We start from the raw sequence: 13,109 nt of genomic DNA, 5'->3' as shown, positions 1-13,109 counted from the left end.
AGGATCTCTGGTTTCATTTACTGGGAAATATTTTTTTAAAAGCCAAGACTCAAGGGCTAGGTGTTCTCATTGCTTTGGGGATATCACTGTTTAAGTCATCTCAGTAGATAGAACCATGAAATGTATTTATACATATAAGTATATACGTGTTTATGTGTGTGTTTGTGTGTATTGAACTCTGTCTATTGAAAACCTTGAGTTTATTCTAGTCTTCTTCCTTTCTGTATTTGTAACTATGCTTTCTGAGAAACCTGGCTTTCATTATCCTTAAATATTTATCTATTTGCTCAAAGTTCTCTATGTAAGCAGTCTTCTATCTCTGCTGTCATCCCATTTTCCTCAAGGATGTCTTCCTCTTGCTGCTCAAGTTCTGACTTCTCACACTGTGCTCCCATCTTGCCACGTGGATGCTGTCCTCACCAAGCTTGGGCTCTGACCCCACACAGGTTGCCCCACTGTATAGAAGCCCTATCTGCACATTAATACACACACTGCTCATGGTGACCCTGCACCCCACTCAGACTTGGACACCACATGCTGGGCAGTCCTCCTAGGAACGCTAACTCCTCACAGGGCTGGGGCTCAGCAACCCCTCTCTGGGCCTCCATAACTTCCCCACCAGCACCACTATGGACACCTACTTTGTTATAGTCTACCTAATGATGTCAGGATAGAATTGTTTGGGGCGAGAAGGGAAGTAAAAGAGTTAGAAGAATGGAAATGAGCCAAATGTCCTGATTTACAAGAGAGTTAAGACACCAAGGTGAAGCACATCATTTATAGTTTTGTAGCAGCTCTAAGACAGAAATCATTCACCAAGTCGTTCATATTCTGAAAACAATGCAGAGGGAAAAAATAGCTTTACTTCATAGATGGTGCTTATCGCAGCTAATTAAACCTAGGATTTCATAAAACAGGGATTCTCAGGCTTATCCTCAAAGATTAGTCTCAGCAGACCTAAAAGTGAAGCTTTGGATCTGCATTTTTTTTAAAGCTCCCTGAGTGGTTCCAACAGGTTGGGGTGCCCTAACGTAGCACAAACCAATTTTTTTTTTCAAATCTAGCTGAAGTAAAAATATTTTCATTAAAGCTGAATTAGAAATAATATTTAGAAATATTATATTTTTCTGGAGACAGAGGACCTTATGAGTCTTCTAGTCCTACAAGGTGTAGAACTATACCCCAGTTACAGAGGCCGAACACATTCTATGGACAAAGAACATCCAACTTACATAGTGCCTAGCCCATGTTTCTCAATTTATATTTAGCAAGTAGCAGAGAGAAGACAGAAAAACAAAACAACATTTATAGAGGACCTACTATGAGCCAGACAATTTTTATGGGTATCTAATTTAAGCATCATAACAATCTTGCAAAGCAGATATTATAATACACATTTGGCACATGACAAATGCTCTCGACTCTATGAAATGGCTTAGGAGGCTACCAAGATTATTTAACCAATTAAGGAGAGAGCCCAGATGCTGACATGGGCCTGTCTGGTTTTAATGCCATAGTAGGATGATTCCAGGGGATTTAAGAAGAAATGACATGTTAGATAGCTGTACTCAATACCTTTCAGTTGCCCCTCCATACTTTCCACTCTTTTCTACCTGCTGGGTACCCTAGAACACTGGCACTTTGGGCTATGTCAAGAGGGCTCCCTTGTCCCTTGCCCTCTCTGTGGCTTCCAGTTAGGAAATGTGGCATACCAGCAGGTGAGCAGAAAATGTGTGTGCAAGGTTTCAAGGAACTAATTGTATTTCCTGACATGAGGTCACAGCTTCTGTCAGTCAGTTCTCTCTGTCTCTGGTTCTGGAATTTATGTACTTCCTTCACTTCATCAAGCCTAGAGGGATCCTGCACTGTCTTTTTTGGTTCCCACAAAGCTTTGTAACTAGTTCACTTATTAAATCTTCTCAAATGGCCCAGCTTGAGTTCTACAGAGACCCTAACCAATACAATAGCTATATTTACAGATTTCTTGCATCTCAACAAATCTAAATCAAGTATTATCGGTAAACACAGAATACTATAATTAGAAGGGATCTTAGTGTTCACTTTGAGCATTTCCTAGAATGTATTTTGAGGAACTCTGGTGGACTAGAAATATTAACAGGTGTTCTCTGGGGGGGAAATAACAAAAAATTGTCTGAGGTCAAGTTTGAAAATTGTTGAACACTCTATCTCTCTCATAGAGGTCATGCATATTAACATAGTAAAGGTTCTCAAAGTCTTCTCATAAAGGAATCAGTTTAGATTTATTTAAGCCAGCAAAGCTCAAACTTAACCAGCTAGAATAATTCATGACTGTTGCCCACCCAATGACCATTTGCCAATGTCTTCCTCCTTTCTAGCGGATCTTTAATTTTGTTCTAGTATCTGCCCCCCACTACTGTTCTGTACTTTAGAGGAGATGGGCCTCATCCCCATCCAAAAGGAGAAATCATGATTGGTTCGAACCAGTCATGGTCCCATTCCACTTGCTAGTGATTAGTTTGGGTTTGGGCACATAAAACAGTGCTGGCCATTGAGACAGGAGTGGAAATTTCTAGCTGACACCTGGGAAAGATGTTTCTTTATGATAAAAAGAGACACTCAGATTGAAAGCATCCTGCTTTATCCATGTTGTTGTCATAACTGCAAGTGATGCCTGGAACTGCCACCAGCATTTTCTCCCCATCAAGGAATTTGAGCTAACATGGTGAGGGTGCCATAGAAAAGAGACAGAGTGACACAAAATCCTTGATTTCCTCAGGCTGCTGAATATTTCAGAACTTCTTGGTAAATAAAATAAGAGCCCCACTTCATTGTTTAGGCCAGGTAAACTGGATTTTAAATTACTTTCAGCTCCTAAACTATAAAATAGTTGTTTTAGGAAACATTAGTGTTCTAAAGAACACAATTTAGGAAATACTAATCTAGAGCAATTCTTTGTATTATAAATGAGGGAACTGAGGCCCAGAGGGGTTTCATCAGACATCAAAGACCACACAACTAATTAGTAAAACAGTTGAGATTAGAACTTTGGTCTCCTGGCTCCTAAAGAGACCAAAGCAGGATTATGCCTTTTTCTTTTCATATAACTTAAATCCCCCAAAAGAGCATTTCATGCTCACTTCTTCTTATATATTGGAAGATGGAGCTAAAGAGCAACATAAAAATCTCTATTTAATGATCTTTCTTAGTTTTACCTTTTGGAGACTAAGTTAAAAGTTTGCTTATATTGCTTTCTCTCAAATTACTCAAAATAATAATAATAATAATAATAATAATAATAATAATAATGATAATAATAATAACCCACCCAAAACAAAGTTTTCTGGTGCCACGCATTAGCTATACCATCTATCATTAGGTGAACATAACAGAGAGAAAATTATACTACCCAAAGACTGAGCACACATCAAGTGGCGAGGCTCCCTACAGATGACGATGGTTTGAACTGCTGATCATTCACGAATACACTGATTTAACCAAACGACATAATTGCATGTTACTTCCTCTGTTTGAAGTCATGACAATTTGCTATATTTATACTAGGGTTTTGGTCTATATGAAATGTAGTTCTATTTTTACAATATTATAACTTCTAAGAGAAAAGCCTTTTTCCTTCCTGTAATGCATTCATGAGCAATTTTGTCATGAACAAATTTGTCATCATTACTCTCTAGACTTGTTGAAATACGTTAATTTTTCTTACCTTTTCTGCTCTATGTCTTATTTTCAGATGGAAGCAAACCAAAATTAAGGCAACAAAGACTTCTTATATTCTCCCCAAATGCTTCACATTTTATTTAATTTATAAAATGCCTCTTATTTTTAAAAAAAGATATTTTGTCTATTGTAGAGAAGCTTAAATTTGTGGGAGTACCATGTAATGACATTTAAAAAGAGAAAATAATTCTGCCCAGTGAAACAATAGGTCACAATTTTTTTTTTATTAAGTTTATTGGGGTAACATTGGTTAATACAATTATATAATTTTCAGGTGTACGTTATCATTTGACATTTGTATATTCTATTGTGTGTTTAATAGGTCACAATTTTTAATTAAGACAGGACACTTCTTTCGAATGAAGTCCTGATTTGTGAAATAAAATTGTGTCCTTTTAGAAAAATATTAAACTCTATGACTTCCAATGTTTTGTTTTGTTTGAGGGAGACTAAGCCTCAGTTATCTAGACCAAATGTTCTAATTACCTCCTTTAGTGGAGACAAACATAAAACAAATAAATAAATGTTACTCTTTAAAATGAGGGATTCTCTCTCTTTCTCTCTCTCTCTCTCTCTCTCTCTCTCTCTCTTTCTCTTTCCCACCCCCCACATTCCCCCTAAATTCCTTATTCCCAAATTGTGGTTAGTGGTTTGGGTCATGAAATAACCTCTTGTATCTTCAGTTTTCTCATCTGTAAAATGAGGATAACAGTTCTCACCACACAGGGTTAATGTGAGGATTTAATAAGATAAAAGATAATGCAGGCAAAATGTCCAGCGCAGTATTAGATATGTAATAAGTAAATGACAAATGTTAGTGTTTTTATCCTATATATTTGTTGAGTTCTCCCTGTACTAGTTTTAAACAGTGGCATGGAGACAAACCATTGAGTCTGGGTTTATTTACTGAGAACACTTTGATAAGTGGCTATGAAGCATTTTAACTTTAAAGCTCACAGAGACTGCACAAAGGGACTGTTATTGAAGAAAGACTCACAGAAGAACTCAGGGAACTTGATCATCTCATCTTATAAAACAAATCAGTAACAATTACAGGAATATGTTTTACTATTGGTGCTATCAAATAAAAATTTTGTATATGATAAAGGTACTATCTCAAATCTACTTATCTTCAAATTTATACTATTAAAGGTTTATTATGACAGACATGATAAATGATACAAATGAACAGCCAGAGGAAGAGGTCCTAGGGCAAGGTCTAGAAGAGTTCTGAGAACAGAAGCTTCAGGCCTCATGGAGTTGGGTTGCACCACCTTGCTGGCACATGGATGCGTTCACCAATCCAGAAGCTTCCCAGAATCCCATTATTTAGGGGATTTCATAGAGGTTCTATTATATAAGCAGGATTGATTAAATCATTGAACATTAATGATTCACACATTCTCCAGCCTCTCTCTTCAATCCTAAGGGTGGGGGGTAGGGCTGAAACTTCTAGCCCTCTAATCACATGATTGATACCTCTGGAAACCAGCCCCAATCCTGCAGCTATCTAAGGGTCCATCGAGAGTCACCTCATTAGCATAAACTCAGGGGGTTGGAAGGCACTTATTGTCAATAACCAAATATGCTCTTCTCACCCCCTCACTCGGGAAACTCTACAGGATTTAGAAGTTCTTGTTTCAGGAACCAGGGACAAAGACCAAATATTATTATAAAAGATGCTTCAATCACTTTTATCACTTAGGAAATTGCAAGGGTTTTAAAAGTTCTGTGCCAGGTACCAGGATATTGTGATATTGCAATATCACAATATCACAACTATTCATTGCAACACCATCTGTAACAACTCAAGTAACTATCGATTAGAGACTACTTGGGCACACCATGGAGTATTATACAACTATGAAAGGAATGGTGAGGAAGTTCATTGTATATTTCTATCGAGTGATCTCTAGGATATATTACTGAATGAAAAAAAGCCAGACATAGGAGAGAGTATACAGATTCCTTTAATTTGAGAAAGAGGGTGGGTTAGAAATATGTACATATTGGCTTATTTAAGAAGAAATGCTAAACTAAAAACTAACGAAAGTCATCACCTATATGAGCTAAGAGGAAACTGAGTGGAAGTAGAAGTTAGACTTCTCTAAATGTACCTGGCTTTACAGTCTTGGCTTTGAAACTACATAAATGATTTACATAATCATTTTAAAAATTAAATCAAAATTAAAAATTAATTTCTTAAAAAAAACTGCAACTCGGGGAAAAATTATTTCAGGTTACTTTAAAACAAAGACATTTGACTACGTATATACACCGTCAGGATATATCCTGATGGCAAAAAGAACTATGAACAAATCTTAAATTGTTTTCAATAGTCATATTGTTAGTCACAACATTAGTAGTCATTTTCAAAGTATAAAATAACTAACTATACACTTTATCCTACACAAAATATGTTACTATCACTGGAACCAAGATTTTCAGCATGAAAGAAACATAAATATAAAATTGAATAAGTAAAAATCTTGTGTTCTTATATTTGAATTGGAAACAAATCACTAGTAATGTATTTTCCTCTTGAATAAAGAAATTAAAAAAAAAGTATTTTCTGGCTTTTTCCACTGAAATAGCCTGGAGATAATAATCATTCCAGTAGCAATAAGCATCCTTAGTGCCCAGATCATGGCCTCTAAATAACATTCTAGATAAAACAATCCAATTAGCCATTGGAGAAATGGCTAATACTAGATCAGGGCAAGAAATGTATAAGATGAGCCTGAAAGATTTTATACCAGAAAACAAGGAAGCTTAAAGACAGGTCACCTTTATAGATTGCTCCAACACTAACTCTTTAATCTGAAATTGGAAATACATCATTAAAATCACTGTGTAATAAAAATGGCTATAGGTGCATGAAAAGATGCTCATCATCATTAGTCATTAGGGAAATGCAAGTTAAAACTACAGTGAGATAGAACTTCACACTAACATGGATAGCTACAATAAACAAGTCAGACAACAAGTTTTGGAAAGGATATAGAGAAATGGGAACCTTCGTAGATTATTGGTGGGAATATAAAGTATTTCAACCACTTTGGAAAACAGCTTAGCAATGCCTCAAAATATTAAACACATAGTTACCAAGTGTCCCAGTAATTCCACTCCTAGGCATATATCCAAGAGAAGTGAAAACATATATCCACACAGAAACTTGTACATGACTGTGTATAACAGTATTACTCATAATAGTGAAAAGGTAGAAACAACCCAAATGTCTATCAACTGATGAGTGGATAAATAAAATGTGGTATACAGTGGTATATTGTTTGGCAATAAAAATGAATGAACTATTGATACATGCTGCAACATAGATGAACCTTGAAAGCATTAAGCTAAGTGAAAGAAGTCAGACATACATACAAAAAGGAATACATATTGTATGATTCCACTTATACAAAATATCCAGAATAGGCAAATCCATAGAGATAAAGTAGATTAGTGGTTGCCAGGGCCTGAGGAAAAGAGGGAATGAGTAGTGACTACTAATGGGTATGGGGTTTCTTTGGGGGAGATGTAGAATTAGTTGTAATGGTTGCACAGCTTTATGAATATACTAAAAACTACTGAATTGTGCACTTTAAAGAGGTGAATTGTGTGGTATGAGATGTGTATCTTGCTAAGGCTGTTATTTTCAAAAAATCACTTTATAGACTTGTTTGGATCCAACCAGTTATAAAAAGACATGTAGAAAACAATCTGGAAGTCAGAACACTGACTCAGTATTAAATAATATTAAGGAGTCACTGTTAATTTTATTTTAGATGTGATAATACTATTGCAGATATTTAAAAATTATCTCTTAGAGATACAGCCTTAAGTATTTACAGATGAAACCATATAACAGCTGGGATCTGCATTTAAGTAATTTTTTGGGAGTAGAGCACAGTATGTGTAAAAACAAGATTGCTCACAGGTTGATACTGCTGAAGCTGGGTGAGGGCTATGTGCGTGTTCACTATACTTTTCTCTCTGCTGATGTGTATGTTCTTAAATTTCCTTAATAGAAATGTTTTAAAATTATTCTTAAGAAAGAAAACCAAGAAACAATAAAGAAAAGAGGCAGTAATTGAGAATTTGTTAATTCGTATTCATAATAGCCATGCTGTAGGATCATCTCATTCTGAAAGCTTCTGATCCCAGCTAGGCAGAATTCCCCTCTACTCCTCTGGGCTCCTCCAGCACTTGACTCCTTCTAGAACAGTGTTAGGGTTACTTATACTTCTGTCTTTTAAATCATGTTGGCTGTGTAAACATATATTTATTACAACTTTCATTCTCTAAAATTTTAGAATGACACTGGTCATTCTAAACGAATACTTTGAGGGGCAGGGGATAATTGAGAGTTTATTTCTTGAAACTTTAAACATTTTAATATTTTGGATAAAAATCTTTGCAAATATATTGCATAATTTTTACCTTTCTAGTTAGTTTTTTTTTATCAAATTTGTCTATTCTATACGAGTTTTTTAAAATTAATCATCATGGAAATTAATCATTGTGATTGCTATAATACTATGATTCTCACACAGGCTTTTCAGCTATAAGGATGCTTGTTGCATATGTCAAAGGACCCCAGGTTGCTTCACTTTTTTTTTAGTCCCTTATTTTTGTGGTATTTCTGTCTCTTCACTTGCTGGTACTGTCCCTTCTCTCTGTCCTCAGAGTGGCCTTCCTTACTCATTTCTAATTTGCTCCTTCTAATTTAACATCTATGTGAAAGAACCAGGCATTTAAACTTGTTAGAGTTACTAAATAAATAAATAAATAAATAAATAAACTTGTTAGAGTTACATATAGAGTAATGACACTTTCTGGCTACTCAGGACAATTTCAGTTTATATTGATTGTCTTAGTGTATTTATTAATAGCATCTTTTTAAAATTCTTGATTGTATTCTGGGTTTTAATAATAAATTATCTAATCATCTCAATTACGTGCCAAACAAGAGAATATCTCTATTAAAAGGCCTTATGGGCTACCTTCCATTCAAGTGCTAAAATGTAAGGACATTGTAGGTTTTGTTTAATGTTTATTGAAGATCTATTGGGTGCCAGGCACAATTCTGGTCCTTGCTCTCTGGGAGTTTATAGTACAGTAAGGAGGTGACGAAATCATTAACAGATAATAAGAAAGCAATGCCATACATGTGTATGGATAAAGACAGAAGCATGCACTTGGGCCCAGACCAAGGGCCATTTGTCAACCAAAAGGTTTGTGAACCTCAGCACTACTGATATTTTGAACTGGATAATTATTTTGTTGTAGAGGCTGCCCTGTGTGTTGTTGGATGTTTAGCAGCATTTCTGACCTCTGTTCACTAGATGTCAGTAGCACTCCCCTAAATCAAGACAATATAAAATGTCTTCGGACCTTGCCTTGACAAGTGTCCCAGGTGGCCAGAAATGCTCCAGGTTGAGAACTATCCTAGTGTAAGAAACATGAGGACGGTGTCGGAGAACTGTCCAAAGTTTCTTCCTGAAGGAGATGAAACTAGGTCTTGTTGACTGAGTAGAAGATAAACCAAGAGAGAAAGGGGTAGAGGAAAGGGCTTGGCAAGCAGAGCACAGATTACAGATTAGGAGAGGGAAAGAAGGGAGTTGAAGGAATGGATTGAGTGGGAGTGGGGAAGGATTAAAATCAGTTCAGTACTACTAGCCTTTCTATTTTGATTATTCTGTACTTGTTTTTCTCATTCTTCTTAGTGTTTTGGTTAGTTTGGGTTCCATTCGAGATTAATTTTGAATAGATAATATATGCAAAAGCACTTTGCAGACCCTGAGAAATATTCATATGTAAATTATCATTACTATTGTTAGCATAATAGCTGATAAAAACAATGCACTTTATGGCTTTATTTTGTTTGCCCTCTATGATCCTTAAGAACTCTGAAGAACAGGGTATTACTGTGCTGCTTATTAAATCATCTCTCGGCTTCAAACACACTCATATTCTCTGTTGTGATGCTGAGGCAACCTCTGCAAATCTCATTTCTCCTTGGCCAGCCAGCTCCTTGTTAGGCTCTGCCAGTCGGGGGCACTAGATGAAGACTACAAGGCTGGAAAAGTAAAAAGGACTGCTCCTCCTTTGCTATCCTCTTCCTCTCAGCATCACCCTAATGGTGTTTCTTTATCCCAGCAGCTCAGTCTGTTTCAGTAGCAGCAGTTCATTCCCCTTTCCCAATACTCCCAGAACTAGCTTCATCATACCTTTTCAAAGATAACAGCACCCATCAGCTTGGGATTTTCTCCTCCTTAGAAGCCTGGTTCCTGGCTATAGCCCCTTCCTCTAAGCCTCTAAACCAGAGGTCCCAACCTTTTTGGCACCAGGGACCAGTGCTCCTATGAGAATCTAATGTCTGATGATCTGAGATGGAGCTGAGGCAGTGATGCTAGTGCTGGGGAAAGGCTGCAAATACAGATGCAGCTTCGCTCCTTTGCCCACCACTCACCTCCTACTGTGTGGCCCAGTTCCTAACAGGGCACAGACCAGTACCAGTCTGAGACCCTGGGGTTCGGGGCCCCTGCTCTCAACGTTAATAATTCTAAATTCTCCCCTGTGTTTTCCCAGAATTAGGGATGGCAGTTGCTTCCTGTAGTTAGTACTCCCGTGATACCTATGTTTCCTTTTTAACTTTTCAGTTAATGAACCTTCATATTAAATTATTTCTGTTAAAATAACTAGTGTGGTTTCCGTCTCCTGATTGGACTCTGACTGCCATTTGTGTTTATTATTACTGTCTTTGGTCATTCTAAATAAGAAAAGTCAGGATATCCATTACAGAGAAGGAAGGAGGAAAATCAAGCTCAGGGTATTCCATGTTCTGTCTGTCTCTGCAAGTAGCTGCTGGATTGGTAGACTTCGGAGTCATATAGGAACCACTCAGAAAAGCAGCATAAAGTCTATTCTGAATAATGCAGAAAGCACTTGAACAGTCTAAAGAACTGTCAGAGTAGGCAGATAGACAGATATGAACTGAAAGATGAGAAATCCATAAGGGTACAGACATGGTCACCATGAGCCCTGATAGGCCCTTAGAGGAGCTCAAAGCCCACAGCATCCTGACCCAGAGACACAGGTGGTCTTTCCACAAAGATGCATACGCAGATCAGGCCTTGTTCACCTTTACCCTAATTATTTCCTCATTATACAGCTACTAATAAATTAGCATTGCAGTTAAGGCTGTACCCATCATGCATCTGATGCCTTGACAGTTCTGAAAAACACAAAAGAGGCAAGAAAAGGGGTGTCTCCCTAATTCCAAAAAAACTACCTTCTTTCTACATAGAGTCCACCCAAAACCATGAATATTCCACCCTTTAGTTAGATCAATAGATAAAACCCCCAAACCCACAGCAAGGCAAGGGAGTTCCCTCTGAGCTTGCCCACTCTCCAGTCTGAGAATGTACTTTCACTTTTAAGAGTGTATTTTGCTTCCAATAAACTTGAGCTGTTGCTTCATTGCCTTCGCTGTCTATCTGTGAATTCTTTTTCTTGTGAAGTTGACAAGAATTTAGTCACCTGTCTGGTGATAGAACCATGGCATCAATTTTCACTGACCAGTAGATAAGAGGTGATCAAGTGTGAATGACTCAGCACTGATTCCATTACATATTCAGGAAGCTGCCATGAGGACTAAATCCTTCTACTTGGGGTTTCTTTGCATGTTTGCAGTTGCTCTAATGTTAATTTATATAACACATGGGCAGAATTACACCAATGTTTTCTGCTACCTTGCTTTCCTTTCTTCAAAACACATTGAAGTCCTATTGTGCACTCATAAGACAAGGTCCCTGCTGTCGAAAAAATAAAAAACAAAACAACTAACTCGAATAAAAACTAACTTTAATAAAAACCAAGATAAAAATAAATTCAGTAGTAAGGGTATTTCCCAATTTTCTGTGCTCCCTATCATTTATTTGGCAACTGGTATTGAAGCATTCTTACTTTGTCGAAGACAGTTATTCGAATCTACTTGTGGTTTTAATGCTATTTTAATGTAAATATAATTACTAACACTTCGTTTCTTTCTTTTAAAGCCTTTTTAATAATATTTTACACATACGTAAATGTATAGCTTAATGAATTGTTATAAAATAACCAGTATTAAAAGTCAAGACATAGAATCTCAAAAGCACTCTCCCCCAAAACCCTGACCTGGTCTGTCAGAGCTGACCATGATTCTAACTTTAGTAAAAACCACTATTTTGCTTTTTTTCCACTAAGAATGCATCCATAAACAGAATACAGTTTGATTTTGCCTGTTTTAATTTTTAAATACAAAATCACACAATATGTATTTTGAGTTTTGTGGGGTTTTTTTACTCATTATATTTTTTAAGATGCCTCTGTATCATTTCATGCAGCTGTATTTCATTCATTTTCATTATTGTATAGCATGCCAGTATATGGAATACCACAATTTAATTAATCACTCTATTCTTATTTCCAGTTTGGGTGCACACGGACACACACTTTCTTAATGTAAATACGTAAAAGTGAAATTGCATAGGGCATATATATCCTAGCTACTGTCCAACCACTTTCCAAAGAGGTTGCACCACTTCACGCTCCCATCTGCAGCATAAGGATTCTTTGCTCTATGTCTTTCCCAGCTCTGGGAACCGTCAGGCACTTTAATTTATGCCCATCTGGTGAATAAGATGCCACATCCACCGTTGTTTTAATTTGCCCTCTTCTGATTATTAATGAATTAAGTACCTTTTTAATCAACGACAAATATTTATTGGTCGTTTGGATTTCTTTTATGAAATTCCGTTCAAGTCATTTGCCCATTCTTTAATTGGAGTCTTCTCCTTGATTTGTAAGAGTTCACGTATTCTCAGCAGCATGCCTGCCCTTGCTTTCCAACTTTAGAAAGTCAGAGTGGCCAGACAGCAGCAGCCTCACCGAGAGCTCCCGGGGGCCCGCGGGGGTCTGCCCCCTGACACCATCATCACTACGCTTCCAACTTCTCCGCCTGAGCAGGTGTCACCGGACGTGGTGGCGGCGACCGCAACGGCCCCGCCCGCTCGGTGGGGCCCCGCCCGCGGCCGTGCCAGGCCCCAGTCACGCGGCGTCTCGGTCTCCAGGGCAGCGCTGGGCGACGCGGGCGGGCGGGGACCGGGGGAGGTGCCTGGGCAGCTGCGGTAGCGCGGGAGGATGCGGGGTTGCCGGGGTCGCAGCAGACAAGGAGCGCCAGACAGGTGACGGGCGGTTGCCCTGGAACGGGGTGGGAGGCGCGCCCAGGGACAGAAACGGGAAGAGCTGGGACTTAGGGTGGGGACAGCAGAAAACCTCCTGAGGAAACTGGATCGGAACCGGGAGAACTCGAAAGAGCCGGCCTTCGACGGCATTTGGAAAACGGGGGG

This window comes from Pteropus vampyrus, unplaced genomic scaffold (assembly GCF_000151845.1).
Source record: "Pteropus vampyrus isolate Shadow unplaced genomic scaffold, Pvam_2.0 Scaffold528, whole genome shotgun sequence".
Lineage (NCBI taxonomy): Eukaryota > Metazoa > Chordata > Mammalia > Chiroptera > Pteropodidae > Pteropus > Pteropus vampyrus.
The sequence above is the reverse complement of the archived record's forward strand: the minus strand, read 5'-3'. Positions refer to the sequence as shown.